At 39.6% G+C, this 7,139-nt stretch overlaps 1 pseudogene; it reads left to right on the plus strand.

Moving 5' to 3' along the window:
* Positions 1 to 3,136: 3,136 nt before the first annotated feature.
* LOC139180030 (histone-lysine N-methyltransferase SETMAR-like) lies at positions 3,137 to 4,473 on the plus strand (annotated as a pseudogene).
* Positions 4,474 to 7,139: the final 2,666 nt, after the last annotated feature.

The raw sequence follows: 7,139 nt of genomic DNA on the forward strand, positions 1-7,139 counted from the left end.
TTCACATATTTCACATTGATTTGCATTTCCCTGGCCACTAGCAAAATCAAAATTTTCATATATTTATTGGCTATTGGATTTGCAGGTTATGATCTTCTCCATATTTTCTATTTTTAACCTAGATCTTGACTTAGAAATTATTTATTGTTAGCATTCTCAGTATTTAAAAAATTTTATTTTATTTTTTTTGTATTTTAAAATTTAAGTGGAAGGATATTTGTGAGTTGCACATGAATAGTACTAAGAACAGGGATGTAGGAGTTGGGGGGCTGATTTAGGGCAATGAGAAAGGAAATGTCATGGATAAGCTACTGCTTTGCCCTAGGTGCTTGGTCTATATTAACTTACTCTATTTTCTCAACACCTCTGAGAAACTGGTATTATTACCTTACATTTTACATAGGCAGAAACTGAAATTCAGAATTTTTCAGGAGCCTCTTAAAGTCACTCAGGTGCTGATTTAAGCTGGAACTTTGTGAGCTAGAACTCACGTTCTACCACTGCTGAGCTTTACTTCTTAGCACAATGACAATTTTGTAAGCATGTGTTCACACCCACTCCACATAATAAGATCTCAGATGAGTTTCTCATGCTCTCTCTGCAGGGTGAAGAGAATAGGTCCGGAGAAAGGGTGATAGTCACAGCAGGAGATGGTCCAGAATTTCGTAAGATTGAAGGGCTATGGTAAAAGATTTGTCTGTTAAAATCATCTTTTATATGAAGCTGCTACAATTTTAGAAATCCCATTTTTGGATGGGACTTTCTCAGGAAACTATTGCACTGGCAAGGCTTTTTTTCTTTTAAGCAATAATATAGATATCAGTGTTTTAAGAACTGATTTTTCCTAATCTTGTTGAATTATCCATCTGTGTTCTCTTGAAGTTCACTGAACTTCCTTGAGACAAATATTTTGAATTCTTTATCAGGAAATTTTTAGCTCTTCATGTCTTTAGGGTCAGTTACTGGAGATTTATGGGCTTCCCAGGTGGTACTAGTGGTAAAGAACCTGCCTGCCAATGCAGGAGACATAAGGCACATGGGTTCAATACCTGGCTTGGGAAGATCCCCAAGAGGAAGGCATGGCAACCCACTCCAGTATTCTTGCCTGGAGAATCCCAAAGACAGAGAAGCCTGGTGGGCTACAGTCCAGGGGGTCACAAAGAGTTGGACATGAATGAAGCAACTTAGCACGCACGCACAGGAACTTCATTCACTTCCTTTGATAAACTAATCGTGTTTGCCCAATTCTTCACCATCTGTGTAGCCTTGCTTTGGTGTCTATGCATTTGAAGGAGCAAACACTTCGTCCTGTCTTTTCAGCAGGTAAAGAACCTCTCCTGCTGGGTCCTCTGCTTGATGGGATAGACTCTGGGATCTCAGTCAAGTAAGGTTGGCCCCGTGCCACATGGCTGCTGTTGGTTCAAAGCTGGGTTCCAGGTTGGCAGGCCTGTTACCAGCAGTCATGCATGGGTATGGCTCCCACTGGGTCCTGGATAAACAGGACTGGGTTGGGTCATGGGGCTGCCTCAAGATCCTTGATGGCCAGCTAGGTGGTTGGGGGAAACTGACTGGCGTGTCTCCTATTGGGTCCTCCTGAGGGCAGGGCTGGCTCTGTACTAGCAGTACAGTGGTCCTGGAGCCAGGTCCCAAAGCTGGGTCTATGGTGGGGAGGAGGACTATCCACATGCAAAAGAATGAAGTTCAACCCTAACTTATACCATACACAAAAATCAACTCAAAAGAGATTGAAACCTGAAGTTATACTACTTCTAGAAGAAAACATAAAGGAAAAAGCTCCTTGATCTTGGCAATGATTATTTGGGTATGACACCAAGAACATAGGAAACACAAGCAAAAATAAAAAAGTGGGACTACATCAAACTAAAGATTTTCTGCACAGCAAAGAAAACAACCAACAAAATGAAAAGACAACCTATGAAATAGGAGAAAATATTTGCAAACCACATACCCTATAAGGAGTCAATATCCAAATTACATAAAGAACTCATACAACTCAATAGCCAAAAAATTAAACTCCAAACAACTCAATTAAAAATTGGCAATGGATCTGAATAGACACTTTCCAAAGAAAACAAATGGTTAACAGGTACATTAAAAGATTTTCAATATCACTAATCATTAGGGAAATGCAAATCAGAATCACAATGATATAACCATAAGTTTTTTTTCTGTGTCTGTGAGTAAACTTGTGACTGCCAAAGGGGAAAGGGAGGGAGGGGAGCGATAAATTAAGAGTATGGGATTAACAGATACAAACTACAGTACATTAAAAAAAACAGCAACAAAGATTTACTATATGGCAGAGAGAACTCTATTCAGTATCCTATAATAATTTATTATGGAAAATAATCTGAAATATATGTTTGTAACTGAATCACTTTGTTGTACACATGAAACTAACATAATACTGTATCTCAACTACACTTCAATTGAAAAAAAAAAAAACTGTTGTTTTGGTCTCTCACTTGTTAGGATGGCTCTAAGCAAAAAGTCAAAAGATAAAAAGTATTGGGGGAAAATGTAGAGGAAAAAGGATACTTGTTCACTGTGGGTGGGAACTTAAATTGGTATAGCCACTATGCAAGCATGCTCAGTCGCTTCAGTCATGTCTGACTCTTTTGCGACTCCATGGATTTTAGCCCACAAGCTCCTCTGTCCACAGGATTATCCTGGTAAGAATACTAGAGTGGGTTGTCATTTCCTTCTCCAAAAGCCACTATGGACAGCAGTAGTAAGGTTCCTCCAAAAGTCAGAAATAAAACTATCAAATGATTCAGTAATCCCATTTCTGGGTATGTATCCAAAGGAAATGAAATCAGTATTCCAAACAGATATCTCCATTCCCATGTTCACTGCAGCATTACTCACAACAGCTAAGACATGGAAACAACCCATTGGTAGATGAATGGATAGAGAAAATGTTTTATATTAGATTGGTGAAAAAGTAATTTCAGTTTTGCATTATTGAAATTTGCCATTTGATATTGGAATACATTCTCAAATAAAAGTGGTTATGTTATATATCATTCTAATACACATTTCTCACTTTATTTATATTTTCTTGTTAATGACTTATTGCTTGCTGCTTACTTTATGTTTATTTTATACAAGGGAAATGATGTTAGACAAAAAGCAAATTCAAGAAATTTTCTTATTTGAGTTAAAAATGGGTTGTAAAGCAGTGGAGACAACTTGCAACATCAACAACACATTTAGCCCAAGAACATACAATGCAGTGGTGGTTCATGAAGTTTTGCAAAGGAGACAAGAAACTTGAAGATGAGGAATTCAGTGGCTGGCCATCGGAAGTTGATAAACAATTAAGAGAAATCATCAAAGCGGATCCTCTTACAACTACACAAGAAGTTGCCAAAGAACTCAATATCAACCATTTTATGGTTGTTTGGCATTTGAAGCAAACTGGACAGATGAAAAAACTTGATAAGTGGATGCCTCATGAGCTGAGCACAAATCAAAAAACTCATCCTCTTGAAGTGTCATCTTCTTTTATTCTACACAACAACAACCCTGAACCATTTTTTGGTCTGATCGTGACGTGTGATGGAAAGTGGATTTTATATGACAACCAGCGATGACCAGCTCAATTGCTGAACTGAGAAGAAGCTTCAAAGCACTTCTCAAAGTCAACTCTTTGGCAATATGTTGCCTGTCTGATCCACTACACCTTTTTGAATCCTGGTGAAACTGTTACATTTGAGAAGTATGCTCAGCAAATCAATGGTGCATCTGCACCAAAAGCTGCAGCACCTGCAGCCAGCATTGGTCAACAGAATGGTCCCCATTCTACTCCATGACAATATCCAACTGCACGTCACACAACCAATGTTTCTCAAGTTGAATGAATTGGGCTATCAAGTTTGGCCTTATCCGCCATATTCACCTGATCTCTCGCCAACTGACTACCACTTCTTCAAGGATTTCAACAACTTTTGCAGGGAAATAATGTTGAGAGTCCCTTGGACTGCAAGGATATCCAACCAGTCCATCCTAAAGGAGATCAGTCCTGGGTGTTCACTGGAAGGACTGATGTTGAAGCTGAAACTCCAATACTTTGGCCACCTCACACAGAGTTGACTCATTGGAAAAGATCCTGATGCTGGGAGGGATTGAGGGTAGGAGGAGAAGGTGATGACAGAGGATAAGATGGCTGGATGGCATCACCGACTCGATGCACATGAGTTTGGGTGAACTCCAGGAGTTGGTGATGGACAAGGAGGCCTGGCGTGCTGCGATTCATGGGGTCGCAAAGAGTTGGACACGACTGAGCGACTGAACTGAACTGAACTGAATGTTTCCATAAACAGGAGGATACAGAAAATGCTTTCCAACAGTTTGTCAAATCCTGAAACATAGATTTTTATGCTACAGGAATAAAAAAACATTTTTCATTGGCAAAAATGTACTGATTGCAATTGTTCCTATTTTGATTAATAAAGATGTGCTTGAGCCTAGTTTTAATGATTTAAAATTCATGGTCCAAGACAACAGTTATGATTGTACCAACCTTATATATATATGTAAATGGGTGTATATATATATATATATATATATATACACACACACACATACACACAAACACATACATATATATATTATGTATACAATATGTGCTGCAGTCCATGGGGTTGCAAAGAGTCAGACACAACTGGGTGCCTGTACAACAACAACAAATATATAAACACACATACTTTTATTATTCAGCCACAAAGAAGGAGGAAACCCTGCTATCTGTGACAACATGGATGAACACAGAGGATGTTCTGCTACATGAAGTAAGCCAAATAAAGTACGATCCCACTTGTATTTGGAATCTCATAGAAACAAAACTCATAGAAACGAGAATAAAAAGTGAAACAGTGGTTACTGGGGGCCGAAGAGTGGAGGAAAATGGGGCTACTGGTCAAAGAGTAAAATCTTTCAGTTATACAATGAATAAGCTCCGGAGACCTAATGTATACTATGATGACTACAGTTAACAACGTATTATACACATGTGTGTTGCAGAGTTGGACACGACTGAACGACTATGCATGCACACACACACGTGAAAAGTGCTTCCCAGGTGGCTCAGTGGTAAAGAATCCATCTGCCAAGCAGGAGACTCGGGTTCGATTCCTGGGTCAGAAATATCCCCTGGAGAAGAGAATAGCAACCCATTCCAGTATTCTTGCCTGGGAAATACCATGAACAGAGGAGCCTGGCAGGCTACAGTCCATGGGGTTACAAGGAGTTGGACACAACTTAGTGACTGAACAGCAGCAGCAGCATATATACGAAAGGTGTTAAGGCAGTATATCTTATGATTTTTAGCCACACAAAAAAGGTATGGCTATGTGAGGTGATGGATATGTTAATTAGCTTGACTATTTCAATAGTGGTAAAGTGGTAAATATTTCAATATATATATTTATAGTCAAAACATCAAATTGTACACTTTGAATATAGACAACTTTTATTTATGAGTCATGCTTCAATAAAGTTGGGAAAAAAGGAAATGGTTTTTTTAGGTTCAGTCTCTTTTAATTTGGATGTGTCATCCTCCTCCTTACTTGTACTACATTGTTATTTCTCATTCAACAAACCTGACAATAGTCATGATGACTGTAATGATGATTATTATCATTAAGATGACAATCGCAGCACTGACCCTAATTCTATTCATACCAGATTTTGCTAGCAGTAATTGTTATGATGGTATACCACTTTCTCATCCGGTTTAACAAGCATGGCCTCATTTAAATGTAATTGCAGACAAAGTCCCACGCACTAGTCACACTAAACCCAAGGTAAAGGACAAATACAGTGTGTTTAAATCCTCTGCTGTGCTATCTACCAGAGGCTTCAGCCCCTAAAGCCTTCTGTCCCACCTTGTGGGTCACTGTTGGATTGTCTGACCAGCTCCACTTGCAAGTGTAGAGAGAGACAGTGACACTTGGAAAAAGCTTGCTGTAAGTAGGTTGCTTGCATACGTTATCTTGGAAAACCTCATGTTCTGCTCATCAATCTCTGCACCATAGGGAGGGTAAGAAACGAAACGTGCTTGGCTCCAGCTCCCAACACTTGCATTAGGAAATTATTGTCTGGTTGCTTAGAAGTCCATCTGCTCCTGCTGGGAGTTGCCGCACTTGGAGGTCTAAACCCCGTAAGTCATATGAGCACTGCCAAGGACCCAGAGTCCCTGTGGCAGAGGCTATTAAGCTCTTATGTGGGAAACAGGCTGCAGGAGGAGATGAGTTTCAGAGCTCTGATTTTTTTCATCCAAATGACCTATGGCATACTGAAAAGAGAAGATGTACAATTTACCAAGAACTCCATTTTTTTTTTTTTACAGCTTATATCTTTTTACCCTGTGCAATTGTAGGTGTTTACAGTCTGCTCTCTGCATTAAAAAGGGGAATGTGAGTCTTTTAGTGGAATGATTAGTATAAGTCTTTTATTAATGTGTCTTTCTGAACTGGGAAAGAGATGACAGCACTCTGGGGTTTCTCTTTTGCACTGGGCAGGCTGATGCCCCTGGTTTTGCCTATGAATGAACCGCTCACCTTGGAAGATAGAGCAGAAACAAGGGAAGACCTCTGGGTTGGCAATTCTTCTCCGGGCTTCTCCAGTGATTTTCTATCTGCTGTTTACTGAGAGACTTATTTTTTCTGGAAGCTGAAAGTCATAAATACACTATAACATGCTGTTAACTTCCAAATCAACTGCTTACTGCTTAGATTCTCTCGATATCACTCTATGCCTTTTACTGGTTGCTAAGATGTCCCTTCCAAACATCTTTTACACAGCAGCATTCTTTCTTCGGTTAGGAATTCACACCATTAGCAGTTCTTTTTGTTGTTGTTGCTGTTTTTAATAGAGTGTAGGGTTTCAAGCTGCCCCGGGACATGATAGCATCAAGTCAGAACCAAACTCTTGTTCCCACTTTCCATGAGCTATCCTGTGATCCCCTTAGGCACATGAAACCCAGGATGTTTCAATCCTATGTAAAACATGAACTGGAAAATTAGCAGGTGGTGTTACCAAAGTGCAGAAACCATCCTGCAGTGAACCTCAGAGGGGTAATTTGCCCAGGCAAGTTACTGGTGGAGAAGTGGTGC

Source organism: Bos indicus, chromosome 26, assembly GCF_029378745.1.
Source record: "Bos indicus isolate NIAB-ARS_2022 breed Sahiwal x Tharparkar chromosome 26, NIAB-ARS_B.indTharparkar_mat_pri_1.0, whole genome shotgun sequence".
NCBI lineage: Eukaryota > Metazoa > Chordata > Mammalia > Artiodactyla > Bovidae > Bos > Bos indicus.